Consider the following 15,699-nt stretch of genomic DNA (forward strand, 5'->3'; position numbering starts at 1 on the left):
AGGAGAGGAGAGGAGAGGAGAGGAGAGGAGAGAAGAGAAGAGAAGAGAAGAGAAGAGAAGAGAAGAGAAGAGAAGAGAAGAGAAGAGAAGAGAAGAGAAGAGAAGAGAAGAGAAGAGAAGAGAAGAGAAGAGAAGAGAAGAGAAGAGAAGAGAAGGAAAGGGAAAGGGAAAGAAAGAGACAGAGAGAATAGAGAACAACATATGATCACAAATTGAGAGCTGGGAGGGAGGATCTCAAAGACCATGCAAACCCCTTATTTTGCCAGTGAGGAAACTGAGACCCAAGGGGGCAATATTCCTTACTCAAAGTCACATGGTTAGTAAGACTGACTCATAACTGTGCTTCTCCTACTTTGCCCCACTGCCTCCCCAATAGTGAACACAGTGGAATCTTGTATTCTCTACACGTCTCAGTTAATTATGTATTATGAAAGTATAGTTTGCTATAGAAAATTATCAGCAAAAATCTTCCTGTTCCTTTCTCATAGATTCATCTTCAGGCATTCTTCTAAAGATTTTATGGAAATGAGAAAGTTAACCTACGGGTCAGTAGCTGCTGATGCCTTCTCAGTCGCTTTTTTTTTTTTGGCTAGTGATTCTCTTCATGGCCATTTCCATCCTTTTGAAATCTTCTCATTTTTGAAATATATTGAAAATTGACCCCTGAATGCCTTTAAAGTTGTGATGCTAGCAGACTTGATTTCTTTTATACATATTCAATGAAGTCATTCCCCCCTTCCTGTCTTCATCTTCATAAGTACCAGTTCCACTTTCTCCTATCAGGTAGCAAAACAAGAGGACCTAGTTGGGGTGGTTCCATAATCATTCATAATAAGAATAGATTTCTCTATTTCCATCTATTTGTTGTCACACTTCCAATTTCTTCTGTAAAGGCTTTTGGGATAATCTGCCTTAGTTTAGTCTCTTGCCATGTTTTGGCAGGCTTATTTTCCCAGCCACTTTTTTTTTGGTGGAGGAAGGGTGTTTGGGGAAATAATATTGCTTGTATTCTTTCTGAAAAAGGTTTCCTATTCTGTGATACTTTGCAAATGAGGGAATAATTTCAATGGGTGTTACTCTTGGCTGCTATGACTCTCCACTAAGCAAGGAGATACTGAAGCATTTTCTTGGCTTTTTTGACTTCTTAGTTAAGGAATCTCTGTTATATTTCTTAAGCTTCTGTAACAAATAGTAGTAATCAGAATATATATGTTGACTCTTACCTATTTCCTATTTTTCAGGGCTAACACTTGGTTTGAACAGGTCAGATTTTAACTGTTACAATAAAAAATTTGGGCTTGATACAAGGGCAGATTTCTTTAAAATTAAGGCCTTCAGTCTTTGCGTGATAAAATGAATTCCTGACATATAAGCAAAAAGCTTTTGGCCAATCAGCAAGCCTCTGGCCTCTTTTATTTCTCAATTCCCAACCAAATTTCTCACGTTATTTCTCAATTCCCACACATTTCTCAATATAGTTTAGCTTCCTTCCTTCCTGATGTCACCTTCCCACTAAAGCCACCAAATATCAGTCTATATATTGATTGGTTTAGAGGATCTTGTCAAGGTCTTCATAGAATTTCTCTTCTTTTAGACCTTCTGTAACAAATGTGAGCACATGAGTTGCAACTCTCCTCATTGGCATCTGTTTGCTTCCACTCATTTGGAAACCCTCAAGGCCAGATGACCAAATGTCTTATGAAATAATATTGCTTATGGCCTTTGGACACCAAAGGAAACCAACTGACTGCCCATTTTATCTGCTTTTCTGAGAAGCATGTGGGAGTCATGTTTCTAATCAGTTCTTATTTCTTCTTATCTTTTAGTTTCATTTTTAGTGGGAAGCTATAAATATGGATATGGTATAGTTCTTCCATCCATATATTATTTCATTGGTCATTGAACATTTGGGTTGAGTGAGTGAATGAAGTAATAGATGAACAGATGGATGGATGAAAAGAAAATGTTAAGCACTTATTGTGTCCCAGGAACCATGCAAATACAAGCAAGCCAGATAGTCCTTGCCTTCAAGAAACTTGCAATTTAAGAGAGAGTCAAGTGGTACAGTGGGTAGAGTGTTGAGCATGGAGTCAGGAAGAGCCATTTCAAATCCAATTTGGATTATTACTAGCTGTGTGACCCTAAGCAAGTCACTTAACCTCATTTTCTTCATTTGTAAAGTAGAGCTGGTAGTTGTGAGGATAAAATGAGATGATATTTATAAAATGTTTTGCAAACCTTAAAGTGCTATATAAATGTTAGCTATTATTAATAAGGGAAGGCAATAAATATAGGATAAAATGACATTTTTACAGAATATTTTGCAAACCTTAAAGCACTAGATAAATGCTAGCTATCATTATTTGGGGAATGCAACCAATAGAGGATAAAATGTGATAATATTTGTAAAGCATTTTGTAAATGTCAAAGTGCTATAAAAATGTAAGATATTATTGGGGGAGACAACAAATTCAGAATAAAATGAAATAATATTTGTAAAGCACTTTGTAACCCCTAAAAATGCTACATAAATGATAGTTATTATTATGATTATGGGAAGGCAATAAATACGTGACAAAGTAATATGCATTTATAAATTTTAATATTTAATTTAATAATAAATGTTGATTTTATAAATAACATAGTTAGAAAATTTTGGAAAATTTTAAAGCATGATATGAATGTTCTTTATCATCATTACTAGGAGAAAATAAGAAATATGGGATAGGGGCAGCCAGGTAGCACAGCGAGTAAGAGCACCGGCTCTAGTGTCGGGATGACCTGGGGATCAAATCTGGGCTCAGACACTTAGCACCCACCCAGAAACACCTGGCCGTGTAACCTTGAGCAAGTTACTTAACCCCAATTGCTTTTAAAAAAAAAAAAAAGAAAGAAATATAGGATAAAATGAGATGATATTTGTAAAGCTCCTTGCAACCTTAAAGTGCTATATAAATGCTATCATCATCATCATCATCATCATCATTATTTAGAAGAGGCAAAGTTGGAAAAGAGCTGTAATTGGATGATCCATGGTAGCATGGTTTGGAGCTGTCTATGAAGGGATACAGATGAAATCTCACCTCTCAGAAGCCACTATCCCTATGACAGGAGAAATAGTTACAGTAATGTTTGTAGATGGTCTGTTAGCTGGGTGATTCTCAGCACTCTCTGCCTCTTATTTCAGTCACCATCACTGCAGCAGGATAGGACCTCAAAGGGCTTAGGGAAATGTTTGATTACCATATATTTCATGTTTTCCATGGCCAAATATTTCTGTACCTCATGGCCAACCTTCTGGTGTTGAGCCTCTCTGTTCTTTGCTAAGTTAGCTCTTGGACAGTAGCAGGCATGGTGTGAAATGTCACCAGGACCATGCTTAAGGCTTTTCCAATTTAGTAGACTCAGTAGAGCTTTGCTGGCCACAGCTAAACCCCGGTTCCAGGCTTATGGCCACAGAACCATCACAGAGACATTTTCTTCTTGAATACTTCAGCGTAGTTTATAGTTAACAATGCTTTCTCTTTGTTTTTGCACACTTTCTCTATTTTTTTGTTGTTATTTATTTGGAATTTCATTGGTGAGAGGCAGGCTGGTTTAGAAGAATGAATAATGCTCTTACAGTTGGAAAGAGCTGAGTTCAGATCCTGCCTCTGACACATACCCATTATGTAGGAAAAATCATTTATCTGCAGTGTGCCAAAACTCTGAAACAACAAGTTACAGATAAGTTGCTGATCTGCATAGGTGGACTGGGTCCCACACTGGTGTATCCCTATATTGAGGAAATCATGGATTCACACTTCCTACTTCCACAAGGGAAAGAAAAAAAAATAACAAATATAGGGAAAGAAATTAACAATCAGTCTGGAACTATAGGGAAGATTGGGAGTATCATGAGTTAGACTTTTCAGCTTCCTTCTCAGTAGGCCAAAATATATTCAATCAAACAAGGTTTTGATTATGGCTATAGGAGGCAGAGTGACTTAATAGGTAGAGCTTTGAAGTACAGAAGACCTGAATTAAAATCCTCTCTCAGACACTTACTAACTGTGTGGCACTGAGCAAATCACAGCCTGTCTGTACTTTGGTTTTGTCATCTGAAAAATGAGTGGATTGAATCTGATGACCTCTCAGGTTCTTCCCTATGAGCTCTAAATCTATTATCTAGAGAAGATTTCTTGCCAAGGTGGGTGCCTAAAATGGTGGCAAACTGCCTAGCCCCAACATCCCTACTATATCAAGACCATTGTTTGCACCAGACCAATTGAATAAGAAACTGCAAATGACTTCTTCCACTCCAAATTCCACTGAAAGTTAGCCAGAAGCCCCTCGGCAGTAGAAAAAGGGGCCCATCATTCAAAACCAGGACAACCGGAGTCTGTGTCCAAAGCAAGAGTGAAGAGCTTCCATGAAAAATTTCCAGGGAATTCAGAAAGTCCCAAGTTGGGGGCTTTGGAAGACCAGGGAAATGGAAGAAGAAAATGAGAAATGGTCCAGCATGGTGTCAGCTAGCCTCATGACAATACATGAAGACCAGACTGGTATATCCCATATCCAGGGCCTACAAGGTCCTTAATACTTCATCCTCAGGTAGCACAGAAGATCAGCTTCTGAAATTCAAAGATCCAGGGCATAACCCCAAGAGATAAGGACCAGTGTAAGCACCCACTTGACCCTGGGCAAGACCAATTAGGGCTTTCCACCCCACCCAAAAGCACAGAGCGGGGAGTAGGGTCCTGGGACAAAACCCTACTCAAAAACTTGCATACAAAAAAAAAATTTCAAGTATCTAGGAACAATAGTCAGGATCATACAAGACCTGACAGCTTCTACTTTAAACTAAAGGAGATCTTGGAATTTAAATATTCCAGAGGAGAGAGGATTACAATCAAGAATATCTTACCCTGCAAAGTTTGGTATAATTCTACAGGAAAGAAATGGTCCTTTAAATAATAGAGTACTTTAAATATTTCTATGAAAAGACCAGAAGTAAGAACTATAAATTGAAAAACAAATCAATAGGAACCTAGAAAAGTAAACTGATTTGAGTGATTGGAAGGGACTTTATGATGATGTAGTGTTATAATAATAAGAGGGAGAAGAAGCAAGTGTTCCTTTGGAAGATTAATGTCTTCAAAAGATTTTGAGGGAATTAAGTTAGAGAATCAGAGGTCTTGGGAATGGATTGGTTCTGTTCTGAGGATCTGAAGAAAGAAATAAGAAAGGACAAATGGAGGAATACACTAATGGAAAAAGGAAGAAGAAGAGGGTAGAACTGTCAATTTCTCATAATTGATATGAGTGAGAAGAGGATACAAATATGGAAGAAGGTGTAGGGAGATTGGGCATCAGATGAACTTCCATCATCTGAAGTAGACAAAGGAGGGTGAAACACACACACACACACACACACACACACACCAAGTTTGATATAGACCAACTCAACAGAGAAACGGAAATGGAAGAGAGGGGATGCCAAGAGGGAAGATAAGACTTAACAGGAAATGGCTGCAAAGAAAATAAATTTCCTGATTTGGTGTGGGTGAGGAACTGATAGGGGTAGAGAGAAAAGAAAAAAACTAAAATTGACGGCATTTAAGAAATTCTTAAATGCTTCTTAAACAATTGGAAAATGACTAAACAAATTGTGTTATAATGGAATATTATTTGCCTATAATAAATCATGGAGACAATTTAAGATAATTCAGGATAGAATGAGTGGAAGCAGAGTGAAATGGGAAAAATCAAAAGAAGAATTTATACAAGAACAGTGACATTTTAGAGAAAAACAATTTTGAAAGGCTTGAGAACTCTCAATTCTATGGACCAGTCAGGGGTCCAGAGGACCTGCCGAGAACTGCATTATCCACCTTCTAACAGAGAAGTAGTGGATGCCAAGCACAGGAAGAGATACACATTGCTGTACATTGCCACTGTGTGACTTTGCTTAGCTTGACTTTATTTGTTATAAGGGTTTTTTTTTCTCAGTTTTTAATAGAGGTCTAGAAGGAGAGGAGTTTGCAAGAGTGAGACCTTAAAAAAGAAACACGGAAACATTTTTAAACAGATAGAAGAGAAGAGGACTTTTAGAAGGAAGCATAGACAAATAAGACCATTCTGAAAGTCACAGAGAATCCTCTTTTTGTGTTCTGCTCTGTCCATGGAAATATTGTTCATTTTGGAGCCCTTTTTTAAATAAAAGGGAAGTAGAGTTACTTTGGCATGATTTGTTTTTGATGTAGCTATCGACTTCTCTGTAATCATTTTTTCCTTCTTAAAATTTTCAAAAATAATCCCTTAATGATATGTTCTGAAGTTTTCCAAGAAATCAAAGTCAAGTTTGCTGGTCTATAGTTTGCAGCTTCTGTTCTCTTTCCTTGTTTGAAAGGGGAAAGTGCAAGAGAAAAGGGAGTAAGTATTTATTATATTCCTACCATGTGCCAGGCACTGTATTAAATGCTTTGCAAATATTATCTCATTTGATTATCACAACAACCCTGGGAGATAAATGCTGTTAATTTTACAGTTGAAATAACTGAGGTCAAGTGACTTGCCCAAGGTCACATAGCTAGTAAGTGCCTGAGGTCTGACTTGAACTCTGGTCTTTCTGACTCCAGGCCCAGTGAACTATCCACTTACTTGCTTCTCCATATCATTTATCCAGTTATCATCTTCCCCAATATCAATTGCCAGTTGAGATCTTATTGAGATTTTATTGATTGACTGAAACCTCTTTGACATTATTGATAACTAATGAAAAAAGCTAATATCAATTTGTTTTTACAAAAGATATTTACTGAGAAGCTATTGAAAGAGTTGGTACAAAACTCTCTGAAAATGAGAGCCCACTTTCCTCCACCACCTTTGTCCCTGGGCATTATGGTCTCAAACTTAAAAGACTTTTTGCAAATATTCTTCCTTTAAGTTCAATTCTGGGTGTGGCCCAACCCATAGGTGAGTCACTCCCTTGCCTTCAGCCACACACAGTATCTCAAAAGTCAGCTCCACTGCTACTCAGCTCATTCATGCTACAAGCAGACTCTGCTAGAGATCACACTATGGCTGGACCTGGATTGTTCAGACCATTCAATGTTCACAAGGCAGTTACCTGGTCCATCTCATCTGATACCTCTTCCCCTAGGATCTGGAAAGAAAAAAAAAACAGGGACAGAAGAAACAACAGTTTCATTCATTCATAGACATTTGGGATCCTGGGTGTGAAGATTAGGTTATCAGTACTGTGACTTCTCTTCCCACCTTACAGAAATTCTTCCATACTTGAAAGCTACCAGGGAAGAAAGATAAATTTTGGCTGTGCAGGCACACTAAGTCAGCAGCCAATTCAAAGACTTTTCATCACCGCACAGTAAGTGGATAAGAAACAGTCACAGACTATGCACCATTACACATTTCTAGAAGCAGTTTCCTCTGTTTCCATGTGAGTTGTCACCAGAAAAAGAAGTGTGAACATGCTTGAAGATTGTGCCTCCTTTGGCCAGTCCCTTGTCACACTAGAGACTCTCTTGCTTGTGTACTAAATTATAGAAGGTTTGTGATGAGAAATCACCAAAGATGCTCACCAGTAGTCGTTGGATTAATCTAATATGCATATATCAAACCCCTATTATGTGTCAGGTTTGAAGCAATTTGGTGGGGTTGATGAAGTGATGATCTTGGAGGCAGAGAAATCTGGGTTCATGATGCTTGGTATGCAGTAGATGTTTAATGAATGCTTGCCTAAGTGAAGTGTATAAATGAAAAGCATAGGCTATTTTAAATGAAATTCACAATTTATCATTTTCATAGAAACTTACAGTTGGTAGAAATTTTAAAGGACAGCTTCTATGTAATACACATAGGTTTGGCAAATAATTAAAGGAAAAATCTGAAATGTTGGCAGGACTATGAGAAAACATGCACATTAATGCATTGTTGGTGGAACTGTGAGTTGCTTCAGTCATTCTGGAAAGCAACTTGGAATTCCACGTCCCCAGAGTTACTAGGTTATGTGTATACCCTTTGACTTATTAGGCCCAAACCCCCATAAGACTTTTAAAAAGAGGAAAAGGGCTATGTATTAAACTGTTTATAGCAATTCTTTTTGTGGTGGTGACGAACTGAAGTCTAAGGAACTGCCTATCAATAAGGGAATGGTTGAACAAATTAGAGCACATGGATATCTTAGAACATTATTGTGCTGTAAGAAATGATGAAAAGCTCAACTTCAAAGAGACCTGGGAAGAATTGCATGAACTGATACAGAGAGCTGCCCTCAGAATTGGCAGAACAATTTATACCAGAATAGCACCATTATAGCAAATCAAAAGATATAACTCTAATGCAATGACCACCACTCCAGAGGTCTGATGAAACACACTATCTACCCCGGACAGAGATGTAATAGACTCGTGGTACAGAATGGAGATATTTTTTTGGACATGTCCATTGAGGGAATTTGTTTTGCTTGACTATGCATTTTTGTTTTGTTTTGTTTTCTACTGGGAGAGAGTGAGAGGAAAAGAAAATATATTTTTTTAACTGAAATAAAAAACATTTAATTTTCAAAAATGAAACCTCAGAAGTCACCATGTCTAAGTCAGTCATAAACAATCCTAATGAACAAATAAACATTTACTAAGTGAGTATAGCACTGTACAATTAGGTAGCTGGATAGCCCAGTGGGTAGAGTACTGGGCTTGGAGTCTGAAGGGCCCGAGTTCAAAGCTTGTCTTACTTAGCTGAGCAAGTCACTCAGCCTCTGCTTGCTTCAATTTCCTTATTTGTAAAGTGAAAATGATAATAGCACCCACCTCCCAGGGTTGTTGTGAGGATCAAAGTACTTTGCAAACTGTAGATCTCATATAAGTGTTAGTTATTCCTATTATTGTTCTTGTACTGGGCGCTGGGGGAGATTTATAACGTTTAGACAGGACAGTGTCCTCATGGGAATATGTACTTTGGGAGAGGTTGAAGACACTAGTACAGATAACTATGGTAGAAATATGATTATGAAAGAGGAAGCATGGTAGACAGTGGATTTGGAGTCAGAGAGACCTGAGTTCAAATCCTGCCTCAGATACTACCTGTACAACCTCAGGAAACACTTAACCTCTTTGTGCCTCAGTTTCCTAATCTGAAAAAAATGGGGAGGAAGGTAGATTTGATGGTCACTAAGGTCCTTTCCACCTCCATATCTATGATCCTGTGAAGTCCTGCCTCTGACACATACTGTCTGTATGATCCTGGACAGTTTACCCCCTAGTGCCACAGACAACTGTTGCAGATTCTGCCAAAAGCAGGAGTTCCTCATGGAAGGTTCCAGAATTTTTTTTTTAATCAGTCACTTTGCTAGGTATTGGAGATAGGAAGGCTGGGGGAAAAAAAACACGGGGGAAAAAAAAAACACAACAAAATATAGTCCCATGAGCTTACATTCTCCTGGAAGGGATGGCAATACAACGTAACCATAAGTTAATACAGGAAGAGCAGTTATGGGATAAAGAAAGCCTATGAGGCTTGGGAAGAAACATAGCCTTTGGTCACTGTTGAGTGGTCCTTTTGATTCTAATTGTTGAAATAACGTCTAGTGAAAGGTCCATTCGCTCCTGAGTGACCAAGTGGTTAGAGCTCCCAGGGAGGGCCCTTCTATGGCTCCCTGTGGCAATCATTAATGTCAGGCAAAGTTAGTTTAGCAGAAAGAGCACATAAGGTGAGGAAACCAAGCTGGGCTCTCATCTCCACTGTGCTCCTAATCTGGGGCCTGCTTGCTTTCCCTGATTTATCTCTACTCCTCCTCACAGCCCCCTGTTTTATGGCTTACTTGATGGCTACGGAACAAAACTGTCTCTATGATTATACCTGTCAAGGAATCTTGTATGATTCTGAGATATGGATGGGAAATGGCTTATTGGAGAAGAATCTACAGGGGAGTGTACTGAATTGAATGCATTTTTATAGGCAACACAAAATAAACATGTTATCTGTTCTTTTCAGTATAGTAAGATCATTGGCTCTGGAGTAAGAGGACCTGGGTCTAATTTACTACTTGTATGATAATAGTCAAAACATTTTCACTTCCCTGGCTCTCAATTTCTTCATCTGCAAAATGTGTGTGTGTGTCTGTGAGCCTAGAATTGCGTGACTGCACATGATTTGAGGAAGCCTTCCTGTTCCTTTCTCAGAGTATCTAGGATGCCTTACATGTATGTATAAATGATTCTCATGAGAATTGCGTAGAGATGGGGAAAAAAGGCAGATGAGTGGGTGGTTTTCTTGGCCACTTGTTTTCTGGTGATAATAAAATCCGAGATTTCTCTACCCTGCCTCCCCCCCCCCCCAACCTGTGGTATCTTCCTCTCATTCAGATTCTTTGAGAATTGATCCCTCAACACCTTTAATGCTGGGTTACTTCTGACATGGACCTTGTTAAAAAATTTATATTTTTGGTGATTTTATCACTTTCATTTCTGAATGAATATCTGTCCTCCTATTCAGCAAGTAATCTCTTATTTAAAAAAAAAAAGAAAGTTTAAAAGGAGAAAAAAAGCAGTTCACAAAAGTTAACTGTCATATCAACTGAGTCTGACAGTGTACCCAGTTATCCACCCAGAGGATCCTACCTCTACAAAGAGTGGGGAGGGGGGTCCATTTCCTCATCTCTTCTCCAGGATCAAGCTTGGACCTCCTCTTTTTAAGGGCCCTTTTTTTATTTTTTATTTTTTTTAAAGCAATCGGGGTTAAGTAACTTGGTCAAGGTTACACTGCCAGTTATTTCTGGGTGTGGTGCTGAGTATCTGAGCCCAGATTTGATCCAGGTCATCCCGACACTGGAGCCAGTGCTCTTACTTGCTGAGCCACCTGGCTGCCCCTAAGCAATTGGGGTTAAGTAACTTGCTCAAGGTTACACGGCCAGGTGTTTCTGGGTGGGTGCTAAGTGTCTGAGCCTGAGATTCGATCTCCAGGTCTTCTCAACACTGGAGCCGGTGCTCTTACTTGCTGTGCTACCTGGTTGCCCTAGGGCCCTTTTTTTAAAACAAATTTTTTATTGATGTACATATTTTTTTACATCACCAGAATTTCTTCCATTATCTCTCCCCCTCTTCCTCAAATAGAGCTATCCTATATAAGAAATAATACTTTAAAGACAAAAAAATAAAAAGAGGAAGAAGCAAAAATCAGCAAAACTGGTCATATATTGAAAAGGTTTGAAAATAAATGTAATGTACCACACCTATGCACCTCCTGCCTCTGCTAAGAAGCAGGATAGGAGTATTTTCTCCTATCTCTTCTTTGGGGCCTTACTTGTTCTTTGTAATTTTGCAACTTTCACTTTTGATTATTTTGGGATTTTTCATTCCATTTATATTGTCCTAGTCATTGGGTATAGATAGGTCACGATTATTTTGAATAATGAATGAAAACCCCTGAAGTGGTCGCACATTTCTAATTTGTACTGCATGCTTCCATTGGGCTGGAACTAATTACTGTAGTTTCCACAAATGCAGCTTTGAATAGAATGAATTAAAGTATACACAGCCTCTTCAGGGGATTCAGTATCAAGTACTAATCTGGACCTAGCTGAATATTGACTTCTTGGTTTTGATTTCCCTCTGCATCAGATTGTGTAAATTATTTCATGGTTCTCTGTACTCATACTATCCAATATTTCTTATAGCACTGTTGTATACTAGTACATTCCTATATCCCAATTTGTTCAGTCATTCCCTGATTTGGTGTTAAGGCTCATCTTTTAAAACAACACTAATATCATTGTTACTGAAGAATTAAAAGTTGTGGGTCCAATCAAAGACTCAGTGGATAGATAATCGGCTATTAATCAATCAAAACGCCTGGCAATGTGTATTTATGCTTCTTTATATATGTGGAGATACATAAAAAGGCAAAACCAGTCCAAGTTCTGTTTCTGGCACATACTAGATGTGTGACCTTGGGTGAGTCATTTGTCAATGTCAAGGAAATTCTGCAAGACCTTGTGTTACAGATCAGGTAAAGGGAGTGTCCTCACTAGGAGTTCACTAAACAAATGGAATTGTTGGTCCAGTTCACCCCCACCCCCCAATTCTTTTGATTGTTCTATGTGACTTTGAGCCACTGAATACCCAAATTTTTGAAGAGTTTTAGTTGTCAAAAGGCAGGTAGAAGACAAAAGGTTACATTACACATTACAAATTAAGAGTTGTGTATCTTCAGTCATGAAGCATGGATGTGGCAGGCACATGGAATCAGGAAGATCTGAGTTTGAATCCTACATGACAATTACTTGCTGTGTGACCTTGGGCAAGTCACTCAACTGCTCTCAGCATTTGTTGAATAGGAAATCTTGGACTTTTTAAGCCAAGGTCTTTCCCAGGTCTCAGTTTGTCTGAGGCAATGCCCATACAAAGATTAAGTCCAGGTAAGAGATGAGGCAAAGAATGTCCCCTTTACCTAGTTTAATGAATGAATGAATAATTAAATCATTAAATAAATTTGGGAGGGGGAGACCCTGAGGGTTTTTGACCAAAACAAACAATTGCTAGTCTCTCCCAGACTCCATGAGTTTCATTAACTTTGCAGCTCATCTGGGGATATTTGTAGGGCTCTGCACCCCCACACTCATGTTTAATCTGCCTGGTGCACAGCCCTCCACTGACCCAGGTCCTCGCCAGTTCTAGAAGAGGGTCTATGAAAATGGTTGGGGCCTCTCCAAAAGAACTCTGATCAAAGCAGTGAGCCTCAGGTTTCCAGAGGACCTAGGAAGAAAGGTGCACCTCATCTGAGGACTGAGAGACCCGTGGGACACGAGGTGCATTTTGCCCACGGCCATGGTCTGGGTCTATTTTGCCCGTTTGTGTTATTTGTGATGGGAACTTTTTCCCCTTCCTTCTTTCAGTTATTGATGGGGGTGGCGGTGGGGGGTCATCGATGGTGAGGCAAATGAAAAAAGAGGGTCATTTTTTAAAAAGCCAAGAACTAAAAGAGGCTTAGAAGAAAATCCTGACAAGCAGGTCAGTTTTGAATGAAATATGAAGAATTTATTTTATTTTTTAAAAATTTTATTTATTTTTAAAATATTTATATTATTTATATATTTATATTATTTTATTTATTTATATTTTTTATTTTATAAAATTTATTTTATAGTTTAAAAAAAGTAAGCGGTAGGAAATACTGGTGACCCTCTCTTTGTGTCCTGCTATATGTATGGAAGTGTTATTTTTTTATGTTCAAAATTTAAAAAATAGTCATGGCCAAAAAATTCTTCACCTAGAGGAGGGTGACGTAGTGATGCTTTGCTACCACTGGTGTTTGGACAAGAGACCTTCGGCCTGAGCCTGGGCTCCAGGTTGGGGATTCTCCAGCTTCTTGTGACCAGAGCTTCCATTGAAGGGGTTCAGTCTTCAGGTTCACTTAAATGCTAAGATAAGGTATCACATTAAGACTTCTTTGGAAGCTTTACACACTTCGGGGGCTTAAGAATAACAGCACACGCATTTAGGTATATTGTCAAGGAAAAATCCTTATTTGCAAAAAAATTAAAAAAGAAAAAAAGGATAAAATACATCTTAGAGTTACTGTAGCATAGAAAATAAATTGACAATATTTTATGTGGAGCAATAAAATGCAGGGAAAGCGGGTTTGGAGCTAGCTGTCCTGGGTTCCAATTCTAACTGTGCTATTTGGATAAAATCAAGTCACTTCTTTGAGGAGCAGTTCCCTCACCAATTAAATAAGCATCTGGACTCTTTTTTTTTTTTCCTTTTTTGGAGGGGGGGGAGGACAGGGCAATTGAAGTTAAGTAACTTGCCCAAGGTCACACAACTAAGTGTCAAGTATGTGAGGCCGGATTTGAACTCAGGTGCTCTGGACTCCAGGGCTGGTGCTCCATTTGCTTCACCACCTAGCTGCCCCTCTGACCTCCTTTCCAGATGGAGATTTCCAAACCCATAATCCCATCTGTGTGACTGTGTTCAAGCCACTTCATCTCTCAGCCTCATCTGTGAGATGAGGTGGTTTGCAAGCTGGCCTTTGATCCCCATTTCAGTTCTAGCTATTTCAAGTTCTAGCTTTGGTGGAGCTGAGATTTCACCCTTTGGGGCACTCTCTCTACCAAAGCTGATCCAGAACTCATCCATCCCTGCTCATCTATTGAGATATCTGCCAGAGTTCTGCATGAGAACCTCCATGGGAGTACACCTGTCCTGCTGGGAGCCTTCCTCTTGCCCTTTGGACATTTCATGGATGCCAACTGAACATGGGGATGGTCCGCTGGGTAGCCTATGCACTGACCTACCTTCTTTGTGGTCCCACATCTCTCTGACCACCCTCTTTTACTACCCTCCTTTTCATGGCTTCTCCTACCTAATTCTAGTATTGTAGTCTACTGGTGCACACCAATCAATCAATAATCACCCAGTCAGTATTTAATAAGCATGTATTAGGGGCCAAGCCACTAGTCCATTGCCCTCTGGGGACCTTTGACTTGAGTGTGTTTCATAATGTAACATTCCATGTCGCAGGGTCCCAGAGTATCACCTGGTGAATATTGTTAAAAACATGGGCTTAAATGTTAAGCTTCCATGTTAAAAACAAGGAAAAATTTGTTGTAATTAAAAGCTCGGCAATATTTCTAAAGGCCTCTTCTTGTTCAATTCTTGGCTTCTTTTGACGGATCCACTGTTGAGGTTCTCCATTCCAACCGTAGGTTATAATATGGACAATATTATGATATGGACAATATTATCAACTTGATAATAAGTTAATGTTTCTATAGCAATAGCAGTTGATGTTTACAAGGTGCTTTATAATATATATTATCTCCTTTGATCCTCCCAACCCTTGGAGGTAAGTGCTCATATTGCCTCTAGTTTACAGATGAGGAAACCGAGGCAGACATCGGTTAAAGGACTTGCACCAGTCACACAGCTAGGAGGTGTCTGAGGCTAGATTTCCCTAACAACGTTTCCCATCTCTGCCTTTCCCACGCTGTTCCTCACTCTTGGAATGTACTCTCATCTCACCTCAGTCTCTTAGAATTCCTAGTTTCCAGCTCCAAGGATACTTCCCACAGGCCTTTTTTGCTCTTACACCCCTTCCAAATGCTAATGCTTCTCCTGAAAAATTATCTAGTATTTATTTGATATATGTTTCGTATGCACTTTTAAAAGCAGTGGCTCCCCTCAATTCAATCTACATTTATTAAGCACCCTATGTGCAAGGGACTTGGCTAAGCTTTGAGGATACAAAAGAGATTCTCCCCAAAAGAAACATTTCGCTTTGTAACTCTAGCTTTGCTGTCAATCTCTAAGCATTTATTAAACACCTATTTTGTGCACAGCCTCAGAGCTAGGCACATAGTAGGAGCTTAATACATTCAGATTGCAAGACAGATTCCAGCATTCATAGTCAATACTTTAAAGACCTTTGTCCGGCTTTATATTTCCTTTGCGTGTTTATTTACTGCGTGTACACGCGTTATTTCTCCCCCCAGACGACTGGAAGCTTTTTGAGGGCACGCACTGGACTATCTTTAGTTTTTGTCCAGCTCCTAGGAATCCCTGCAGACTGCAGAGAAGAGGCAGCCTTTCGGGAAGCCCCCAGGCTCTGAGCGCCCCTCCACCTTCCCCCTGTTCCCCGGGGAGGGTCCCGGGCGGAGGCGCGCCCACCTCTCCAAGCGCTCCCGGGCCGCAGTGGGCC

Source organism: Petaurus breviceps, unplaced genomic scaffold (genome assembly GCF_028583685.1).
Source record: "Petaurus breviceps papuanus isolate PSGF00001 unplaced genomic scaffold, PetGlider_PUasm1.0 173, whole genome shotgun sequence".
Lineage (NCBI taxonomy): Eukaryota > Metazoa > Chordata > Mammalia > Diprotodontia > Petauridae > Petaurus > Petaurus breviceps.